The 25284-nt window shown below is 35.4% G+C and overlaps 1 protein-coding gene and 1 long non-coding RNA gene across 2 annotated transcripts in view; one reads left to right on the top strand and one right to left on the bottom strand.

Moving 5' to 3' along the window:
- LOC138703625 (factor associated with metabolism and energy) overlaps window positions 1-25284 on the bottom strand; it is an 87423-nt gene that overhangs the window by 32683 nt on the left and 29456 nt on the right. The window lies entirely within an intron of this gene.
- LOC138703624 (uncharacterized) lies at window positions 14873-20446 on the top strand. The gene is made up of 4 exons (XR_011333219.1): window positions 14873-15403; window positions 15510-15760; window positions 16023-16572; window positions 16767-20446. It is a non-coding gene; the product is annotated as an uncharacterized lncRNA (long non-coding RNA).

The following is a 25284-nucleotide window of genomic DNA, read 5'->3' as shown; positions in this document are numbered from 1 at the left end:
AGTAATAATAGCGAAGAAGTTGAACTAGCGCTTAAGGAAATGAAGAATGGGAAAGCAACAGACGTTGATGGATTCCCCAATGAATTAATGAAATATTTGGGTGAAGACAAGAAGCAAATTCTATCATTATGCAACGAAATATATGAGAAAGGCGAATGGCCTGAATATTTTACGGAGACAGTGTTGATTCCAATATCGAAGAAAATTAATGCCAAGAAATGTAAGGAATTCAGGACTATCAGTCTAATATCGCTTTCGGCGAAGATTCTCTTGCGAATACTGAATCGACGTTTATATTCTAAGATGGAAGAACAGTTGGAAGAAGAGCAGTTTGGCTTCAGGAAGAGAAAAGATACGAGAGATGCAATTGGACTGCTACGAACAATCGGCGAAAGGTACCTGGAGAAGAATAAAGAAGTGTATGTTATATTTGTGGACCTAGGAAAGGCTTTTGACAGAGTGGATTGGAATAAACTTATAGGGATCCTAAAGAAAATTGCCGTGGATTGGAAAGAGAGAAGACTGTTCAGTAATCTTTATATGAAACGAGTGAAAGTCAGGATAGGAGAAGAAATGTCAGAAGGAAGTGAAATTGGGAGAGGAGTACGTCAAGGATGCCCTCTATCACCTACCCTGTTCAACATCTACTTGGAGTATTTAGTAAAGAACTGTTTTCAGAATATGGGAGAAGTGAGTAGGAGGAAGAAGAATAAAGTGCTTAAGATTTGCCGATAATATGGCGTTGTTAGCAGAAGAGGAGATGATACTAAAGGATATGCTACTGGACCTAAATGTCAGTTGTGAGCAGTATGGGATGAAGATAAATGCTAATAAGACGAAAAGCATGGTCACAGGAAGAAAACTACAGAAGATAAACTTGCGAATTCTAAATGAGGCAGTAGAGCAAGTGGACAGCTTCATATACTTGAGGTGTACTATAAGCAGTAACATGAACTGCTGCCAGGAAGTCAAAAGGAGGATAGCAATGATCAAGGAAGCTTTTAATAGAAAAAGGGGCATCTTCTGCGGACCTCTGGAAAGAGAACTGCGGAAGAGACTAGTGAAGTGCTTTGTATGGAGTGTGATATTGTACGGGGCAGAAACATGGACATTACGACGAAGTGAAGAGAAGCGAATAGAAGCATTTGAAATGTGGATATGGAGAAGAATGGAACGTGTGAAGTGAACAGACAGAATAAGAAATGAAGCTGTGTTGGAAAGAGTGGGTGAAGAAAGAATGATGCTGAAACTGGTCAGGAAAAGGAAAAGGAATTGGTTGAGTCACTGGCTGAGAAGAAACTGCCTACTGAAGGATGCACTGGGAGCACAGAGAGAACCGTTTCCTTGGGGGGCAAAGCACAACCATAGAATCCCCATATAACGGGGTTATGGGGGACATCATTTACCTCCTTTCCCCGTTATAGCTTGACAGTGGTACAGTACTATATCGTAATATAAACATTTAATAAAGGTATTTTCGGGGGCATGTTTCTTACAGTGTTACATCCATATCCATGATATTTCGAACCGAGTTGTATAGGGCTTGAACTGTAGATCTACTGCAAATTATAATAGGTCATAACTTAAAACAATCCATTTTGAATCTTGCGTACACTACTTTTAACACTTGAATATAAGTAAGGCTCTGAGGATGGTGTGATGAAGCACCGAAACAGCTGTAAGCCGCACAGACTTACATAATTAACACGAGTAAGTCCGCTAGTTAATCAATTAAAACAATCTCCCTCTTTTTCTCTCCCGTACAGAAACACATGCATACATCACTAAAACTACGTAACAGTGCTAACAGAAACATTTTCATATGAAGTTTACCTTCCTGAAGATATCGTAATAAATGTAAACTCTAATTACTTTATTTAATCTCGTCTTTAAGTTTACATATTATACTGGGATCACTTTTATTTTTTTCTGCATTGTTGTGCAGTGTTATTCATATTTCTCCAAGTGGCGGCCTGAACACCTGCAGATTTCTAACACATGAGTACAGGCTTTTACAAAAGAAACATTACTACAATGCTTGCATTCCTCAAATGAGGTAGGCTATAACAATTCTTAAACATTTAGAAATTTAAAATAAATGTTATAGTCTAGACACATGAGATGAAGACATTAATTCATAAATTTAAGCACAGAAACTTAATCATAAACAAAAGCAAAAAAAAAAAAAAAATCTTTTGAATTCAATATTTCCTAACGTTAATAGAAAAAAAGAGTTGAGACAAGTTTGGGGAGGGGGCAATGCTCCCCCATTCCTCCTCATAACTCCTCCTATGGCTGGAAGGAATGGTGGACGGGAGAAGAGTTCGGAATAGAAGAAGATATTAGATGAAAGACGACCTTAAGATATATGGATCACATGAGGAAACAAAGATAAAGGTACTAAATAGGGAATACTGGAGAATGCTGGGTTTGCAGTAAAAGATCTACCCTTGGGCAGAACACTAAATGAATACTTACTTACTGGCTTTTAAGGAATCCGGGGATTCATTGCCGCCCTCACATAAGCCCGCCATTGGTCCCTATCCTGAGCAAAATTAATCCATTCTCTATCACCATATCCCACCTCCCTCAAATCCATTTTAATATTATCTTCCCATCTACGTCTCGGCCTCCCCAAAGATCTTTTTCCCTCCAGCCTCCCAACTAACACTCTATATGCATTTCTGGATTCGCCCATACGTGCTACATGCCCTGCCCATCTCAAACGTCTGGATTTAATGTTCCTAATTATGTCAATACAATGCGTGCAGTTCTGTGTTGTGTAACTTTCTCCATTCTCCTGTAACTTCACCCCTCTTAGCCCCAAATATTTTCCTAAGCACCTTATTCTCAAACACCCTCAATCTTTGTTCCTCTCTCAAAGTGAGAGTCCAAGTTTCACAGTCATAAAGAACAATCGGTAATATAACTGTTTTATAAATTCTAACTTTCAGATTTTTCGACAGCAGACTGGATGATAAAAGTTTCTCAACCGAATAATAACAGGCATTTCCCATATTTATTCTGTGTTTAATTTCTTCCCGAGTATCATTAATATTTGTTACTGTTGCTCCAAGATATTTGAACGTCTCCACCTATTCAAAAGATAAATTTCCAATTTTTACATTTCCATTTCGTACAATATTCTGATCACGAGACATAATCATATACTTTGTTTTTTCGGGATTTACTTCCAAACCTATCTCTTTACTTAGGGCCTACTTCCAGTAAAATTCCCGTGTTTTCCCTAATCGTTTGTGGATTTTCTCCTAACATATTCACGTCATCAGCATACACAAGCAGCTGATGTAACCCGTTCAATTCCAAACCCTCTCTGTTATCCTGGACTTTCCTAATGGCATATTCTAGAGCAAAGTTAAAAAGTAAAGGTGATAGTGCATCTCCTTGCTTTAGCTCACAGTGAATTGGAAACGCATCTGACAGAAACTGACCTATACGAACTCTGCTGTACGTTTCACTGAGACACATTTTAATTAATCGAACTAGTTTCTTGGGAATACCAAATTCAATAAGAATATCATATACAGTAAAACTTCTCTCTTAACCGAGTCATATGCCTTTTTGAAATGTATGAATAACTGATGCACTGTACCCTGATACTAAATGAATAATAATAATAATAATAATAATAATAATAATAATAATAATAATAATAATAATAATAATAATAATAATAATAATAATAAACAAAATTTAAAATACCGATAATATAAATTGTAAAGAATTTCAATAATGATCACCCCTTGACAAAATTCTTCGTACGCCACTGGTGGTAAGTATCCTTCATTTCCCTTGCTAATAAAATAATAATTACTATATCTATCTGGAAAACTGGAACATCTCGCTCATTCAGCGATGCCTAAACAAGCAACTAGTCGTACCTCATCACTGTGGTCCACATCATGAAGATTTGCATCTACTGTTATCACGGCCAACATGCGGCCGAATACGGAACCTGCACCGCCGTGTCCGTACCAGGCAAAAGTCAGAGTCGGTTCCACGGAGTCTTCAAATGGAAGTTGCTTCCGATATCGAGGTCAACAATTCTTAACAGTTGTTAACATTAACTGTACCTGCCGCGACGCGAGTGGGAAGAGGTCCTGCCCTTCTTTAGACTCAGAATCTTCCCGATGCGATGGGAGCGCAATCAGGCACAATGACGAGAACTGGTGCAAACTCAAGGGTACACCCAATATGGCTCCTTCGTCCACTTCCGGCTCGCGGGGACCCTGCGTCGCAAGGAGTTTACCATACTTGTTATCGGATCCGAAATTCGTGAGTTTATACTCGGCCAAGAGTCACAGATTTTAAGGGCTATAAAAATCCCTGACATTTATGAGTAGGAGGCGGATGTTGATGGTCTAAAAATCTACTTAAAATGATCATTAAAATGCCTTTTCAATAATGAAAAAATGGCATGAAATTAAAAGAAAATGACATTTAAATATTATTCACCGTACACGCACCACAACTTCTTTAAAATTAGTCACCTTGTTTCAATGACTGCCCTGAAAATCTCGGAGAGAGGAGGCAACTTCCTGCAATTTGACTAAGAAAAAGGAAACGAACATGCATCAAAATGAAAGTTTTAAGGGAAAACTATAGATTTTAATGAGGGTTTACAATGAGTTTCAATCAGGGGTGGTCCATGTCAGTGCCTGCATTCTCCGTCTTCTCCTTCCGCTCTTCACCTTCCAGATCGGGGGAGAATAAATGACAAAACTTATTGTGGGCGCAGCGTGCATTCTTGCAATCTTTGTGTTAAAAATATTTTGTGCGAGATCGTGCGTATTTGCTTGTTTTCCGCACAGAACCAATACGCGGTAAGTGTGAAATGCCACATTCAGTATTCCCAACGTAACACACATAACAATTTCCCTCTTCTTACCGCTTAAGCGCGACATTCATTTTACTGCTTTAGGCTTTTAACATATTATTTTTAGAGACGTTTAACATAGTAATAATTATAAATTGGAAACTTACCACTGCAATTCATCTAAATTGCAATGTTAATTATTGTTTTTAAATATTTGCAAAAATTAAGTAAAGTCTACTACTCCACGAAACTTATTGCATTCCTGATACAAGTAACATTAAGGAAGCCGTGAAAAAATCAACAAGATTCCAGATGCCGATGTTATTACTGCAATATGTTATATAAATAATATTGTTAAAATATTAAAATGAAAAATAAATCATTACATAACCTTACCGTTTGTTTTAAGTTCGCATTTATAGACTGGGGAAAAAAAAAGACAGACGTATATCACGGCCTGCTGGAGTATAGTAAACACAGAAAACATTTTATAGCAACAATGTTTGGTTTTTCGAAGTTGCCGTCATTAAACAGAAACCAACATGGAGATTTCATTGCAACTAATTAGAAATTCGTCTTTCAGGTATGTAATAAACGATCTTCGCACAAAATAATGTACGATACACGAGCGGTATGTTTGTTTTCATGTTCTCGGAAATTAAAAAAGCTCAACTACGTTTCGCTTTTTCAATGTTTTCCTCGAACATGAAAACGTCAACATACCGCTCTTGTAACGTATATTACTATTCTACTATCGTATATCCTTTCCGAACCATATTCGGGACACAACGTCCTATTGTCCAGGAAACGGTGAAAATTTCCCCCCTTCCAAACATAAATTCTAAAGACACCCTTGTACCAGCAAAAGAACAGTAGCGGTCAAACTTAAACTTAGTTGCTGTCAAGCATTTTATATTACTTCTGTTGTGCGAGGTGATGCGTTCAGTGATGTGAAGGATGGACTTTAGAGTTTGTTTCAAACTATAAAACTCAAACTTCACTGTTATTCACTTATTCAGTAGGTTATTACTAGTAGGACCTACTACTGATCTGTTTGCTTAGAAAAAGATTTAACTGGGCTATATGTAAAGAAGGAAGTAAAATGCATTCAAAATGATCTGAAAATTCTTCAAAATATTAAAAAATGACCAAAAAATTCCGAAAAAATGTAAAAATTAACTATTAGTTAAAAACGTAAAAAAATGCAAAAAATGCAATATAAGAAATTAATTTTTTGCTTTGATATTAACATTGAAAGGATTTCTATATTAATAGGCATCGTCCTAATGTGAAAAATAAGAAGATGACTTTTCATCAACATCCGCCCCCTATATATGAGGTATAAAAATCTCTGACATTACTTATACAAGGAACGGAAAATAATCCTGTCCCTTAACGAGAGGGCCCCAGGCAAATTTCCTGCTTCATTGGCAGACTACTCTATAATACTAACAGACTCCAGATTTCTCTGATGATGAAATCAGGAAAATATGCCTTCACTGTATAATTATCTCAGCATGCGAGAGAGCCCTTTATACAGGGTGTTAAGAAAAAGCATTCAATATTTTGAGAGGTGGTAGTGTTCATGAAAACAAGGAAAAAAGTGTAATAAACATGGGTCCGAAAATTAATAACTTCCAAGACAGTATTAGTATCAGTTCATCAACATCATAGGACATCCTCAATGCGATTTCCTTAAAAATATTCAATATTGTGAGAGGTGCTAGTATTCATAAAAAACCTAACAGACATGGGTCATAAAATTAAGTTTTGTACGAAACAAGGGCTATGAATCTGCTATTGCAAGGACAGCATATGAGGCGCTCAGTTTAAAGTGGATCAAGTCCATGAGATCTAATTTTGAGATAATTTGACTTAAAGTTAACTTGCTCTGGTGAATTATTTAATTTGACTAGCAGTAATTTTATTATTTACTTACTTACTTACAAAGGACTTTTAAAGAACCCGGAGTTTCATTGCCGCCCTCATTATTTTATAATTTATTTATTTTTTTACTCAACATTTCTTTAGAGAGACCAACTTAAATATAGGGAATAATGTCTCAGCTGCCATAGTGTTGGTTAACGGTCAATCACACTTTGAGAGAGAAAAAGGTGGACTTGTATGTATGTATTTATTTACACTGCAAGTGGGCAAGCACCAGGTGGCAGTGGTATACACAATATAAACAATATACAATAAAAAGATAAGCAATACGCAATAAAATTTACAATACACAATACAATTATACAATACACAATACAATTTTATACACAATACAATATGAATACACAATACAATTTAACACAATAATAATAAAACATAAATAAAATACCTAATTTTACAATACAACCTACATAATTATGTATAGGCCCTACATAAGTTTCAATAGTCTTTCACTTTACTCTCATCTCACTCACTGTAGTGGCACTAGGACACATTTCACTGACACTATAGAACACATTTCACTGACACTATAGAACACATTTCATTGACGTTATAAATTATCACTGATCTGAACTATTCACTGCACTGTAAAACCATAACTCCACTGATTCACCTCGCTTCACTGATACAACAGTTCAAATAAGTCAAATAATTACACCCTTATGCACACTTATAAACAGAACTACATTTAAACTAAACATTTCTAGTCTAAGGCCCTCTTACACGCTATTTTCAAATAATTTACAATTCAAACCAAGGAAGTAACTCGTCAGGCTAAATAAATACATGTCACCTTAAAAAATTAAATGTTAAATGTCACCTTAATTTTAATTTGCACTTTATACACAACTTTTTAAGTTATTCTTGAATCTCCTTAAGGAAGGACAGCCCTCAAAGACCGCTGCAGGTAGGTCATTCCAATCATTTATAGTTCTACTTTAGCTCTGAACGCCTTAATCTTCTAATGTGAGCACTTTGCTTGTTTCTTATTGGATATGCAATAGTCCATGATATCGGAAATGCAGTAGACAAAAGGGTAACAATACATGTGTCCTAAATACGTAGGGCAGAAGAATGCGTTACAATGGAATATTATTTTTCTGTGAAACATTTCAACATTACTATGCGGGTGAGAAAACTGGATTTTAAGAAAGTATCATTTAAGGAGCATAGAAGTGGCAGAGATGTGGTTCTTGGGATAGTGGCGGGATAAAGGTTGCTGGACAAAGAGAGAAAGTAAGAAAACAGGCATGAATCAGGTTGAGAATTTACAGCCCGCATAACATAACTCAGAAACACAGGGAGAATGAAATACTCTCGAATACCAAAAATAGCAGAAGAATACAGACCAAGAGAATAAGGAAGACCCAGATGTCTAAATACGTTGTATTAACCAATTCGAGCTTGGTGCGTAGAATGCTAATATTCAAAACAATGCTCAGCAAGAAGAAAAAGTATTCAACTGCAACTCGTATTTATGATAATGCATTTTACAGCTTATGTCTTAATTAGTCAAGTATTTAGAGAGAGGGTATTCGAATCCCTCGAAGCCTCTCCTCTGAAAAAGTGTATGAATGAAAAACATTATAGACATTCTTAGCGCGGGCTTCCGGTGGATGATCAGCGAACTAACGATTTTCGTATTCATAAACCAGTGTTAGCGATATGATATGATATAATATGATATGATATGACATGATATGATATGATATGATATGATATGATATGATATGATATGATATGATATGATATACGATACGATATATGATATGATATGATAAGATACGATATATATGATATGATATGATACATGGTATGATATGATACATATGATATATGATATGATACATGATATGATACATGGTATGATATGATATGATGTATGATATGGTATGATATGATGTGATATGATATGATATGATACGATATGATATGATACGATACGATATATGATATGATACGATACGATATATGATATGATATGATAATATATATATGATAAGATACGATATATATGATATGATATATGATATGATACATGGTATCATATGATACATATGATATATGATATGATACATGATATGATACATGGTATGATATGATATGATGTATGATATGGTATGATATGATGTGATATGATATGATACGATATATGATATGATACGATACGATATATATGATATGATACGATATATGATATGATACATGGCATGATATGATACATGATATGATATATGATATGATATGATATGATATGATATGATATGATATGATATGATATGATATGATATATGAATCCTGTACAAATAATCACTCGATAGCCAGGGCTAGTTTAGCAAGCTCGTAGAGCGGGTAGCGAAATGTCTATGCATAAAGTGATTAGTGATTACTAGTCCACGGTATTTTGGCGAATCCTTGGCCTCATCTCGGGAAATATCATATCGTTATCACCAATCCCATCGACGCTAAATAGCCTCGTAGTTGATAGAGCGTCGTTAAATAACCAAGTAAAAACAGGTAATTTCAAGCACGAAATATATGCATGCAACTATGCAGTAAAACTGTTGAAATATGCAATTAAAATTGAAATATCTTTATATGCAGTAAAAAACACTTTAGAGGTTTAATAACATTATATAGCCTAAATGAAAATACTCGTAATAATTAAAAGTAATAATAATTGTCATCAAGTCATCATCACTTCTATTAAATATATTTTTATACGATAGTGCATGAAGAGCCTTCTCAACACCAGTGCGTGAAGTGAGCAAAGTGTGCGTGAAGTAATAACACCAGTGCGTGAAGTGAGCATAGTGTGCGTGAAGTAACAACACCAGTGCGTGAAATGAGCATAGTGTTCGTGAAGTAATAACACCAGTGCGTGAAGTGAGCATGTGATAACACCAGTGCGTGAAGTGAGCATAGTGTGTGTGAAGTAATAACACCAGTGCGTGAAGTGAGCATAGTGTGTGTGAAGTAATAACACCAGTGCGTGAAGTGAGCATAGTGTGTGTGAAGTAATAACACCAGTGCGTGAAGTGAGCATAGTGTGTGTGAAGTAATAACACCAGTGCGGTGAAGTGAGCATAGTGTGCGTGAAGTAATAACACCAGTGCGTGAAGTGAGCAAAGTGTGCGTGAAGTAATAACACCAGTGCGTGAAGTGAGCATAATGTGATAACACCAGTGCGTGAAGTGAGCATAGTGTGTGTGAAGTAATAACACCAGTGCGTGAAGTGAGCATAGTGTGTGTGAAGTAATAACACCAGTGCGTGAAGTGAGCAAAGTGTGCGTGAAGTAATAACACCAGTGCGTGAAGTGAGCATAATGTGATAACACCAGTGCGTGAAGTGAGCATAGTGTGTGTGAAGTAATAACACCAGTGCGTGAAGTGAGCATAGTGTGTGTGAAGTAATAACACCAGTGCGTGAAGTGAGCATAGTGTGCGTGATGTAATAACACCAGTGCGTGAAGTGAGCATAGTGTGTGTGAAGTAATAACACCAGTGCGTGAAGTGAGCATAGTGTGTGTGAAGTAATAACACCAGTGCGTGAAGTGAGCATAATGTGCGTGAAGTAATAACACCAGTGCGTGAAGTGAGCATAGTGTGTGTGAAGTAATAACACCAGTGCGTGAAGTGAGCATAGTGTGTGTGAAGTAATAACACCAGTGCGTGAAGTGAGCATAGTGTGTGTGAAGTAATAACACCAGTGCGGTGAAGTGAGCATAGTGTGCGTGAAGTAATAACACCAGTGCGTGAAGTGAGCAAAGTGTGCGTGAAGTAATAACACCAGTGCGTGAAGTGAGCATAATGTGATAACACCAGTGCGTGAAGTGAGCATAGTGTGTGTGAAGTAATAACACCAGTGCGTGAAGTGAGCATAGTGTGTGTGAAGTAATAACACCAGTGCGTGAAGTGAGCATAGTGTGCGTGATGTAATAACACCAGTGCGTGAAGTGAGCATAGTGTGTGTGAAGTAATAACACCAGTGCGTGAAGTGAGCATAGTGTGTGTGAAGTAATAACACCAGTGCGTGAAGTGAGCATAATGTGCGTGAAGTAATAACACCAGTGCGTGAAGTGAGCATAGTGTGTGTGAAGTAATAACACCAGTGCGTGAAGTGAGCATAGTGTGCGTGAAGTAATAACACCAGTGCGTGAAGTGAACATAGTGTGCGTCCAGTAATAATTTGAGGCTATCAAAGGGAAAACATTGTATGTGAAGTTGTGATTTGAGAATCGTGTATTTGAGAAACTCGACAAGCCTCGTTTCTCAAACCTATACTTCTGTCAAAATACTACCCACTTCACTAACTTGTATCATGAATTACTATTTTCTAGAAATGTATTAATTATTCATTTTACATATATATTTGAAGTAGTAGGGACTTTTAACTTTCTAAAACTTTACAGCTTTGTTTTTTTTTAACTTTCTTTGCCATTCACGTAATTACTATGGTAATAAACAACCAACCATTTTCCCCAGGTTCTCTATTGAAAAACCTCTTCTCTTATTTGTCAAAATTAGTTTAAATGCCCAGAACGACCTCTCAGCATCACATGATGTGACTGGTGCGTGCTTGTAAGCTTGGTTGAACAGTAAAACTTGTTGAAATGAAAATTTACACTGTCGCAGGTGTTTAAATACATTCAGTTTTGTTTCTTGTGCAATCAGAGCGCACTGGGAGCATTGTCGTCGCAGCAATTCATGACCTCAACAACGTGACTTCATTTTTATTTTTTTAGTAGGTTATTTTACGACGCTATATCAACATCTTTGGTTATTTAGAGTCTGAATGAGATGAAGGTGATAATGCTGGTGAAATGAGTCCGGAGTCCAGCACCGATAGTTACCCAGCATTTGCTCAAGGAAAAATCCCGGAAAAAACCTCAACCAGGTAACTTGTCCCCCCGGGATTCGAACCCGGACCACCTGGTTTCGCGGCCAGACGCGCTAACCGTTACTCCACAGGTGTGGACACGTGACTTTATTGTCACAGGTGTTTAAGCCTCATGTTAAAATGGAAAACGATCTAACTTATACATTAGGGAGAAATATCCATTGTTATCACAGCACTGTCACGTCCTTAACAGTAATAAAATTAACTACTAATATTGTTCGTTTTATTTCCCACATATTTGTTCTTATTTCTTGGAAATAATTCTTATTTTTATTAGAGAAATTTTGAAATTAGATAATAAATCTAAAAAACAAGGAAAAGTTGTTAATATATGCTTTTAAATATTCAAAATAAAAATATATGCATTTAAAAGGGAAAACCATCGAAATATGCATTTATGTAAAACAAAGTTGACTTCATTCCAACGTAAAAATTATGATCGCAAAAGATCCACATTATTTTTTCAATGTACCAAATCAATAAAAATATGCAAATGCATTAAGTTCTTCGGTCTAGTTATTACAATACACTTTATTTTATATAAATATTTAAAGAAAATAATCTGCCCTCAATGAGGGTGACCATAAAGATCCAGAATAAAAGCACTACAGAATAATTTAGAAAGACAGGAATTGTTTAGTAAAAAATTCAGAGAAATGCAAACCCAACAGAATCCATCAATGGCCAAAATACAAATGGTAATGTAATATTTGGATTGAATCCTTAAGAATATTCAACAAATTTTTTTGAATTCCAAAAAATCGGAGTTCGAGTGCTTTTAAAATATCACATGTGAATTTAGGAAGTGTGCCACGTGCACCAAACAAAAGACCAGAAACACTCCACTGACATAGTGGGAATGTTATATTTCTCACTTAGATAAGGGATGTGGGACTCATAAATGGATTTCTTCTCTTCATCAACGTGTTGTACCTGCAGGGCATCCCTCTCAAACCGGATTGTAGGATCAAGAACTAATCCCTTAGATTGAGTCCTGTGGATGGCTGCTATATCTGTTCTTCTGTTCGAATCTAAGGATGAAAAGCAGTGGATCTCCTCGTATACTTCCCATCCGCGACGCTTGAGGACATCAGCAATACCGGTCCTGACCTTATGGCAGCAGCTCCGTTTTTCGACAGAATCCCAACACGTGACCAAGAGTTTCGTCTCGTTGCAGCCGGGATGGCGACAACGGTTTGTGTTGAAACTTCTGCCGGGCACAGATCTAACCGCAGATTGCTGGACATTTTAATTGCATTAATGTATTCTGAAATTGATAAATTTGCTTTTGATGACATCCAGGAATTTGCCTTGGGGCACTCAGAATATAGGATAACACCTTTGCCCTTATGAGGTAATTTACACCATGATTCAAAACTTTCCAAGAGCTCCCTCAATTGTCGACTTCTTCTATCTTCAACCCTTCAATGTGACATACTGTGTTTAAATGACGTTCTGTGAAGATATACTAGCTTCCAAGAATAAATCATTCGCCCGGTATTTATGATATAAGTCCCTTTTTTAGTACTTTATAACACTGGAATAGAAGTTCTGATATAATTTATTTTTGTCTTGTAATTTCCTTTCAGTTTTCGCAATAATGGAAGTGGCTGTCATAATGTGGGAGGAATTTCATGATGGAATAGAATCGCGTTGCTTCCGGACGAAGGAAACTGTACATCATCAACGACTCAGAATATCTGCGATGTTATAAAAAGAAACATGATACAATGGCTTCTGACTTGCGGTTTGCGATGAAGGAAACAACGTACAAAAATGGTGCTCCTCGTAGTTTGTCCAAAGGCTGATAGATGGCAGTTGTGGTGGAATCTAGACAACTCAGAGATGTGCAGAGAGGAACCGGAGCCCCAAATGTTAAGCCTGGTTCAGAAGGTGCTATACTAAAAGCCAGGTTATGAACCGACTATAGGGAAGACCAGGTAACTTGATACCCTAAGGGTGAAACCTAACCATTTTTCCCCCATTACTACAAATGCTAGTGGATTATGGTGATTTTCTAGTTTGAAGGTTGAATTTTCTTTTGCCAACTTCGTTTCGAATTTCGATACTGACAAATACTATAAATGGTAGTGATTTTGTAACCAGTATGTTGGCAGCTGAGGCAAATATCGACAATATTTGCCGGTACTGGAGTTCCATGAAATTAAAATTGTACTAGATTTCTCAGCCGGTTACTGGAAGATAGTGAAATTCGAACTTATTAATAATTAATTAATATTAGTATTAATATTAATACATAATAGTTATGTTATGTGTTGCGTTGTGGTTATAATTCAAGAATAGTCAGATAAGTACGAATGAATGTAATATACTTGGGCGTGATAATGCACGTGGGTAATGGATAGAAATATTATTTCAAATTTTAATGAATTTCTTTCGTGTTTAGATTTTTATTACTATGTCAAAAAAATGAAATAGTGTTGCAGTGACTCCTCCAAGGAAGAAAATGTGTGGCATTCAGAGTACGCTTCAGAAATCTGTAGTTCACGTGTATAATGAGTTGAAGAAAGAAGATAATGAAGAAGGAATTATGCTAACGGAGACAGCAATTACAACCAGAATAGGACAATTATTAGGAGTAAGTATTCTTAAGCATACATTTCAAAGTGGTATTCAGTTTTAGGAGTTTGCACTAATAATTTCATGATTGTGGTCAAACAAAACAAATTTTTAGGTTAGGCCTAATGTTTAATCAAGTCAGTGATTTTCATATTGCCAAACTAAATACATTTAAGATACTGTAATACTGCAGTAGGTGATAGCTTAAATACATTTACAAATTAGACGAACAAGTAATCAAACAGCACGAAAGTAAATTTCCAGTTTTCTCTTTTGGTATTAAATTAACCGTTCAGATCACAATTTACATGCCACATCGGCCGAAGAAAATACAAGTCATATTGTAATTATTAACTTGATATTGCAGCAAATATTACATGAATGTTGGCCTGTTATGGTGCTTAAAAATAATTCAGTTTTATATAATAACTATATAACATACTCTATAAAGCATAGGAACGTTGACCCTGGCTGAATAATTTATTCATGACTGGTCTAAGTAATATTAAATATGGTGTTTCTTCAGAAAAGCTACCCCACCCAAAGTACTTGTTAAGATATAACACTCGAGAGGACGAGGACGCACTACTGGGAAACTAACCATTTCTCTTCGTCCTGGACCTCTCGCATGTTATATTGGTAATTAGTAACAAGTTTGAGGGAGGGACTACAACAATGCATTAGAATATACAGGTAAGTGTCAAAGGATTTTTGTGCTGAAAGTATTTGTGGCTGTGCACTAAAACCACGTGTTCATCACTATGTAAATATCACAGAAATCAATTAAACAAAATAAAATTATGCCTTCTTTGGTGTAGCTTTTCTGGAGAATTACCTAAATATTAGCCTACTTAAACCTATCGTAGACCCAACCTAACATGTTGATCATTTTCTATTCATATAGCTGTAAATGTTGGTATTATGCATGAATTTTATGATATAACAATTTTTAGAAGTATTATGTTATTGTTTGTTATTACAGCTTGGCTTAACTACAGCCACGAAAGTGATAAATTCACACAAGGGGACCCCACTCGTGACACCAGGAAAACATAGACTACGTAAACATCCAGTGACTGATGCTGATGATTTTACGAAAGATGCAATTGCGAGATTTATTTATGACAAGTTACATAAAGGTAGGGAAGTTACAGGAATTATTGTGTTGATTTATACAATGTAATTCTGATATTAGTCATAGGCCTATGTATAAAAATATGGCATAATTTTCATTTACTGTTACAGGGGAAGTACTAACAGCAGCAAAAGTTCTGGAACATATGAATGATGATTATGAAACATATTTATTTAGAGTATCCTTATCATCGGTGAAAAAAATTTTGAAAGAGATGAAATTTCTATGGAGCAAAGGGGATCCTTATACACATGTATGAGAAAGTGATGTTATTCGTTTTTAAGAGAATATATAAGAAATGTGGAGCGTGAGAACCCTAAACCCGTAGTATTCTTGGATGAGACTTGGATTTTTATGAATGGTAAATTTCAATGTATTGTGAGACATTGAGTGATTGAATTTTTTACTAACAAATAGATTAACACTTATGTGGAATATGAAATTGCAATTAATATAGGCTACTAGTAATGAATTCAGGTGGGAACAACATGTTTTGCAATTAATAGTTTCATATTATAACTAGAGGTTAGTTATAAAATTCTTGAACGGTTTTCCTGTCTTTAAAATTTTTGTGTCTCTTAGAGTGTCAATGTGAATTGCTTTTCTCTCTCTGTTTTTTTAAGTATGATCACCCACTTATTCATGAAATAAACCAGGTGAAGTTTCCAGTGACATGAATGGTGTTATTCATAGACCAACAAATGAGGGTGGAAGATTAGATGCCGGAACGAAAGGTGGATTTATACTCGGTAAGTTATATTGATTTATATTTTACATAAATTTGGCAAGAGTAATTTTTTAAATCAGGGTACAAAAATATAAAAATTGGTGACTAAATAAAAACTTGGGAAAGCCTTTCACCAAAGAGGATCTCATGTCATGTCATGTTATGTTTTATTTTCTTTATTTAAATGCTGTGAATTCATGTGACGTAATTATATGCCCAGGTATAATTTTTATTGCAGGTGCTGATTTAATTTTTTCATGCAATTGAAAGAAAAGTCAGGACTACCATAGTGCTATGAATAGCCCTGTAGTTGAGAAGTGGGTGCAAACACAGTTGTTGACCTGAGAACATTAGGGCAATGCGTTATTGTCATGGATAGTGCTGCATATCATAGCAGACTTGTGAAAAATCAGCCAACAACAAAATGGAGGAAAGAACAGCTACTGGTGATTGCAACTGAATATAATAGATTTGTTGTACTAAATGATAAGAGTTGATGGTGTGAAATCACCTTTTGATATTACATTGCAATATTAATTTCCATACTTTACAGTCATTATTATTATTATTATTATTATTATTATTATTATTATTATCTTTACTACTACTACTACTTATAGATGCTACTTTTTTCTTTCAGGTGAAATTGAATCTACATAAGAATCCTAAAACAACAGAGCCTTGCCAATTACTGTTCTGAAGCGGCCTTGTCTTATGTGTTGTGTCTATATACAATTAATTCTTTCAGTTTTTTTTCCCCTTTAATGTAATGAAGTTGTTGGTTGATTGATACCAAGTGTTCAGCAGTTGATGTCATTTGTTATCTTGCACTCCAATATTTAACCAGATGATTGAAAGCTGTGTAAAGTTAAACAGTCAAGACAATGATCCATATCTTCATTGAGATTTCAGAAATGGCATGGGGAGATTCTGAAATATCAGTTCTTTGTAAATATTTGAGACAATCATGGCCTGTGATAATATGAGTACTGCCACTGTAGATTTTCATAGAAGTTCAGTTATTAAATTAGGTGTATTATTTTTACTATGTATTGTACTATATTTTTGTTTCGCTTAATTGATGAATTATATATGCTGTAAATTGAATAGTAGACTGTAGGTCTATAGCTTAACTGATGAATTGTATGTGCTGTAAATTAAATAGTAGGCTGTATACCACAAGTGATGAATTGTTTATGCTTGTAATGTGAAGTAATTTGCATGATATTTATTATCAGTTTCTGTATATTTCAACTGATTGAATTGTTTATACTTTTAAATTGAATTAACTTGCTTGCTATGTATTATATTTTATAGCTTAACTGATGAATAATTGTTTAGGTTTGTCAATTTAATAATCTGAGTGCCATGTACTTCATATTTTTAGTGGAGCCACCAATGTAGCTTAGTCGGTAGACTCGTTGGCCTGCAAATTCAGAGCTGCACTCGAGGGTAGTTTGGATCCCCCATTTGGTCTGATTAGTTGGTTTCTTCTGAGGATTTTCCTCCATCGTGGAGCAGACGCCGGATGGCCTATTGCAATTTTTTCATTTGCTTTAGAATCATTCCGATTTTTGTTACCACATTGTCATGTTCTGATCTTGTTATTCTTTTAACAGTGTGGTAAGATGCAGGTATAGATAACCTTACAGTAATTTTGCTACCTTTCAGCTACCTCATTACCTCCCACTCCATAAAGTTCATGGATCCACGGAAGTACCAGTCGTCGATGTAATTCGACCATTTTGCTTAAAATATTAAAACACTGTAAAATATTGAGATTTCATGCTGTTACGTCCATTACTGCAGCAAGAACATCTGATTTTGAATCTGATAGTATGACAGCCTTCTCAGATTTATGAAGTCGATACTGGAGATTTTGTAAGCTTAAAAGTGTATCTAAATTTTCACTATCAAAATTAGTCAGTGTTTGAAGTTAGTTAGTTAGTTAGTTAGTTAGTGGCGTTTAAAAAGGGCGCGTCAGCTACTATGGCTATTTGCGCCCTTATCTAAAATCTTTCACTAAACACAAACACAATACAATAACCAGAATGTTTAAAAAGCTAAAAAGCGTTGTCACGGTTAAAATGGGGCAAACAAGTGTTTGAATATAATTCCCTGTAAAAGGGAATATACTGGTATTGTACTACAACACCACTACATCTATGGCTTGGTAAACAGGATCCATCTATAAAAAATACTGTATGTAGTCACTCACTGACCAGATCATTTATCGTTTCTAATGATTTTTAAAATGTCTGGAGAAGTATCACATTTCTTAACATCATCTGTTAAAGTTAACTTATATACTATTCATTTTGAAATAACTTGGGATTGTGTTTTATTAGTAAAGTTTCCCTTAATTGAGCAAGTTTGAGTTCTCCAAGTAGAGTCAAAAAGTCTGTTGGGATTTTGGCTCAGTTTATTAATATTTGTGGACTGTGATTTTTTGTTCTAGACAACCATATTATCTGCAAATGATGAGATTATCATAAGATCTATTTCTTTAGTTAGACCATCGACATTAATATTGGAAAATGTATTCCTGAAAACAACAATGTGGGAAGCTCAGATGAATCTGTCTCTATTTACATATTTGTGACAATGAATCAAATAATCAAGTCACTGACCCAGTGTAACACTTTATCATGGACACCCTAAGTTTGCAATTTCTTAAGTGATTTATATCTACAGAGCCATATGATCCTTGAAAATAAATTAAAATTGTTAAGTTGTTTTGTTTTCTGTTTAAAATATCTTTAATATCTTGACTAAAATTTAAAATCTGTCCATTTGTTGAATGCAATTCTCTAAAGTCAACCCAATAAAATGAAAGTTAGTTACTAGATTCCAGGAACCAATTCAATCTATGAAATCATCTCTTCCATAATTTTGGCTATCATACTAGTAAGTGGTATCTGTCGATAACTCGAAAAGATATTAGTTGAATAATTGCTTTTCAAAATTGATGTTATGATAGATTTTCTCCAGACAGATATTGTATTTTAGATGAGATTACAAGATAAAAGTAGTGAGTTTGCTTGTTTGCCAACATGTTTAAGAAAATCAGCATGTGTATTGTCTGGACTTGGAGATGTTTTGGGTCTTATGTTATTAAATTAATAGTAATATTCAGTTCTTGATTAAATATTGTTATATAAAGTAGATAGTAGATTTAATATTTCTTTCAGTTTTTCCTTAATAGTCTGACGTACACAGATAAAACTAACAACCACACCACCAACTAATCTAATAGAAATTAAAATATAATTAAATGTAGAAAAAGTAATTAAAATTATAAATACACGTAATAAACCATAACCCCCTAATTTCAACAATATACTATTTTATTCCCTTTTACAGCTTGTAGATAATTATTAATTATAGTTATTACTTATTAGCATAATATTTATTGAACTTATTGGCTATTTCACTTCGTTTGAAAGATGTTATTGTGTACAAAAAGCATTTTTTGATGATCGTTTCATGCTGTATGTTGTGTATAAATCTATGATTTCTGGCCATCTGTTCTGTGTAATCCATCTTTTGTATAGAATTAATAAAATATTCTTTTGGTAGTAATTATTTTATTAATTGAGTATTTAATTTTCACCAGCTCACATTTCTTGAATCATTTGCTTTTTCTTATTTAAATTTAGGACACAAGAGCCAAAAAGAGACTTCACAGTTATGTATCGTACATTTTTTCAATGACAGACGTGGAGTTGCAGAAATAATAAGTGTAAGTGTAGCATTATTAAGCAATTTACAAACAAATGAAATCTTTAAAAAGGTATCTAGAAGTGAAATTATTTATGGCTTTTAAGGACCAAAATTATTTTTGTAAGTTGATTTATTATTATTTCAGTTTTAGCATAGTTGTATTATCCATTTCCTTACTAATTTCAAAAGATAATCAGAAGTTCATTCGAATTCCAACCAAAAGTCAATTGGTTATTAATTTATCTACCTTTAGGAAGTACAGTATATGTACGCTGGAATCTTTGAAGTGAAGTGACAATAATTTAATTGGTCTTGGAACAGATTTGATTCTTGAATATTATATACTATACTTTGTTGTATATTTACGTCTAGTAACCTATTAATGATAATACTAATAATAATGTAAAGGAATAAAAGAATAGAACATAGCAATACATTTCTCATTATTATTGAAACTATTTAGAATAACCTTCCAACATTAAGGTAAAGTACGGTGAGTAAAGAAGTCATTCAGTACATAGGATCGTGATTTTACTACACGTGGTGATATCTGGTAACAGTTGGCAACACTGACAAGGCGGAAATATTTGCTGTTTGGGAACTGAACTTACGTGATCCTCACTATAAACAGGAAGTAGTTGGCAGGGCGAGAGGAAAGTGCGGGTTAGAGGGGTAGCCTGTGCAGTGATGACACGTTGAGTGTGGAGGGTTGGAGGGGAAACGAAGAACGGAGTTTTTCATTGGACCTCACGTGAAAATGTCGTCTGCTAACGAAAATCTGGCAACGGAATGACAGAGACAGTGTAGCCAAACTTGCCAGCAATACCACGCGCATTACGAGTCGCATTTCGTACAGCGTCATTAGCTCGTGCTTTCTTAAAAACCGTAATTTTAATTACTAATATTGTGGATAGTGTTATCGAGAACTATAGACAGTAGTTATTTTAAACATATCGGTGACAAACGCTGAACACGCTTTGAATCTCGCGCTACTATGTGGCAATAGAGCTCAGAAAGAGAGCAACAGGACGTTGCTTCCGGTTTAGTCGGTTCATAACCAGGCTTTTAAGCTACGGTTTCGCTACGACGATCTTCGTCGAACGAACATCGCCGACGATTGAAATCGCCAGCGGTCATCGTCAGAGAGTGGTTTCTTTACCGGCGAACACCGTAGATGGATAGTAAATGGTTTTACATAGTTGACCATGTCTTATCAGCTGATAATATATATGGATGACAATATGATAACGTTCTAATATAAGTTTTGCCTTGAAAAACAAGTACGAATCTTTAAAGTACAGGCAGTTAATGTCATGTTTAGAAATAGATATACAGAGGGGTATTTTAATTCACTGATATTAAGACATCTTGAAAATTAAGTCATTTAATTAACCCACCAATTTTAAAGAATATTTCAGACTTTCTTCCGAACAATTTCATTTTGTCGTAAGTTCAACTGAAAATGATATTGTAAAATTATCCACAAAATTGATTCACAAACAATAAGCCCAGCTGAAAGATAAGCATAACTTTAAGGTAAAAACCAATTATATAAACACTTTATTTTTACTTTTTACAATGTTATTTTTTTCATTTAGGAGCATTTATTTAGGGCATAATGTTACAAATAAAAGAAATAATGTGAGGAGGTTGTTGCACTTCTCTCCTTTGCTCGGAATTCCACTTCACTTACTATTTCACACTCTAACTTTTGCTTCAGTAGCTAAATCTGCCGCATCGTGTATGTATCCCTCAATTACGAATCACTTTACTCAACTGTATTAACAGTTCTGGTTGTTGCAAAATATAGATTTGTTATTGTTTACGTTGGTTCTTCTTTTTGGCTCATGTCGAACAGGGATTTGTGTTTAATAAATTAATATCTCATCTTCATTAGTGGAGAAATTGTAGATACATTTATGTTTTTCCGCCATTATGGTATGTATGATGTATAAATCACATGTTATTAAATGATTTAATTCATGACCTACTGTAATTTTACAGTTGGTTTCTCGGCGATGATCGCCAGGTTTTTGCCTCCAAGGCAAACGCCGACGATGTTCGTCGAGCCCAGCGACGTTCGTTGACGTTCATCGCCGTAAAGAAACCATGCACATTCAAATCAACGGGACAGAATCCCAGCGAAGATCGCCAGCGATGATCGTCGGCGAAGATCGCCGTAGCCAAACCGTAGCTTCAGTATAGTTTCTGTGATGGATTCCAAGGTGGTGCGCTGATGGCTGCCCTGCGTGCTCACTTGCTGGCTCCCGTGTTGCCTACGGTGATGGTAGTTGTTATTTTCACAGTTCAAATTGAAAAATCATCTGCTGTTTCATCTGTTGCCAAGACTCACGGTCAAAAAGAAACTAAACTGTGAGTGGAAAACAACTAAAGTCCTACATTAACAGTTGTAAATGTCGCAATAAAGTAATTATGCCGTAAGTGCAAAACAGCTAAATTCCGATATTTAATTGTTGTTTCTTAGAAACTAAAGAATATAGAAAAAAACAGGTTTAGTTGGAAAACAACGAACATGGCGACATGGTATCAGTGGTGATATTATATGATCATATTTGGTTCCAGCCTGCAAACCATCACGAAAAATAGCAAGGAATCTACCCTCGAAATCCAGCAAGCTAGCCGTCCACGGAGCCACCAGAGCGCATTACTTCCGGTGAGTGAGCACGCAGGCTACCCATCCGCGCAGCCACCTTGGAATCCATCACAGAAACACGCACCGTCTGAACCGGGCTTTACCCTGGACGGGACTTGACGAGTTACGTGAATCTCTGAGGCACGTCAGACCACCACCAGAGATATGATATTCAGGTTTGAGCCGTTCAGAGCAAAAGTGGTGTAAGTAAAAATTAGGTAATGAGGTTTAAAGTAAAAATTCTGTAAAATACAGCGCAAAGTAGCAATTAATATGGCCTTCTTGCTATCCACTGACTACTAATAGTTTAAATAAGTTGAATATTAATTGCTACTTTGCTCTGTATTTCACAGAATATTTACTTTAACCCTCATTACCCATTTTTGACTTACACCACTTCTGCTCTGAACGGCTCATTTGTTAACTAGAGACGAATGCAAACACATTTTAATAACTTATTTAACGACGCTATATTCACTACACATTTGTCGATAGAATTGCTGATAGCGAGATGAATCGAGGATTCGACATGGAATTACCTGACATTCGCCTTTTTGTTCGGGAAGCTGTCTGAAAAAAAATCCCACTCAGGTAATTGGCGTGAGCGGGATTCGAACGGCCGGCCGCAGTTTAGGAGCACCAGTCCAGATTACTACCGAATTATATCGGTAAAGTTACATATAGTACGTACGCACACACACAAATACACACATCATACACACATACATACAGAGTTCGAATTAAGATTTCTGATGAGGGGGGATAGAATCCTAGATAGAGAATACCATACATAAAATTATTATTATCCTCATTCAATACGGCTCAACGCTTGGTCGCTCAGAGTTGCTTGTCATTTTTTTTATTTTAGTAGGTTATTTTACGACGCTTTATCAACAGCTTAGGTTATTTAGCGTCTGAATGAGATGAATGTGATAATGCCGGTGAAATGAGTCCGGGGTCCAGCACAGAAAGTTACCCAGCATTTGCTCATCTTGGGTTGAGGGAAAACCCCGGAAAAAACCTCAACCAGGTAATAACTTGCCCCGACCGGGAATCGAACCCGGGCCACCGGGTTTCGCGGCCAGACGCACTGACCGTTACTCCACAGGTGTGGACTGCTTGTCTTGCATCTTGATCATAATAATAAATATATCCATCAGCAGGCTTAAGAGATAAGATGTGTAATTCCTAAGTTATTGATTGTTGTCAGCTTGCTGGTGGTGATAATACAGAAATATATTTTTTGTTGCTTACTTTGTACTTTGTGAAGTACATATACTTCTATTAAAACAATTATATTTTGTGAGGGGAATAGAAGCTATCCCTGGCAGGAATGTTAATATGAATTTATGAGAGGGAAATAACTTTCCAACAGGGGGAAATCGCCTCATCTTCCACTTAATTCGTACCCTGCATGCATACATACATACATACTTACAAACGGTAACCAATACAGGGTGAACAGTAAGTAATGCCATTAATTTCAGAGTTATTCTTTGAAATATTTCAAACAAAAATGTTTAATAAAATTTTGCTCGTTTTTGTTTCCTTTTCAACCAAAAAAACTTTTATGTGGAACTTTTCATAGCGTGTTTTGGGAAAGCCATTGATTTAATTCCAAATAATGGTCAGTCAGTTTAAGAGAGCAGTGTATTATGATAATAAATGATTGAAAGAATTTTAGTTTTGTCCTTTAAATGTGCAGAAATTTGATCTGAATAAATGCAACTCTTCGTTCTGTAAGGGAATTTTAAAATTTTATATCTCTCTGTCTAATCTGAAGCCATAGTATAGTCCTATTGCTCAACTATTTTGATTGATTTTTCCAGGCGGATCGGGACGGATCCTTGCATTTAGGCTTGCATTAATCCATTGTGCGAGCTTTGTCCAATCCGATATGTGGCCTGAATTGTTTTTCGTGGATCCGATGCTGACAGGTGGGCCAATCTGCCTAAGCCCTGACAGAGTGCGTCTCTTCCGAAAACGAGTATCTGACAAGTCTCACAGCCTGGAGCTCCAAATCATTCCTATATCAATGTATTTATTTACACTGCAAGTGGGCAAGCACCCGGTGGCAGTGATATACACAATATAAACAATACACAATACAATTATACAATACACAATACAATTATACAATACACAATACAATTTTATACACAATACAATAAGAATACACAATACAATTTAACACAATAATTACAATTCATAATAAAACATAAATAAAATACCTAATATTACAATACAACCTACATAATTATGTATAGGCCCTACATAAGTTTCAATAATCTTTCACTTTACTCTCATCTCACTCATTGTAGTGGCACTATGACGCATTTCACTGACACTTTAGGACACATTTCACTGACACTATAGAACACATTTCATTGACGCTATAAATTATCACTGATCCGAACTATTCACTGCACTGTAAAACCATAACTTCACTTCACTGACTCACCTCGCTTCACTGATACAACAGTTCAAATAAGTCAAATAATTACACCCTTATGCATATTTATAAACAGAACTACATTTAAACTAAACATTTCTAGTCTAAGGCCCTCTTACACGCTATTTTTAAATAATTTACAATTCAAACCAAGGAAGTAACTCGTCAGGCTAAATAAATACATGTCACCTTAAAAAATTAAATGTTAAATATCACCTTAATTTTAATTTGCACTTTATACACAACTTTTTAAGTTATTCTTGAATCTCCTTAAGGAAGGACAGCCCTCAAAGACCGCTGCAGGTAGGTCATTCCAATCATTTATACAGT

Source organism: Periplaneta americana, chromosome 7 (genome assembly GCF_040183065.1).
Source record: "Periplaneta americana isolate PAMFEO1 chromosome 7, P.americana_PAMFEO1_priV1, whole genome shotgun sequence".
Lineage (NCBI taxonomy): Eukaryota > Metazoa > Arthropoda > Insecta > Blattodea > Blattidae > Periplaneta > Periplaneta americana.
The sequence above is the reverse complement of the archived record's forward strand: the minus strand, read 5'-3'. Positions and strand labels throughout refer to the sequence as shown.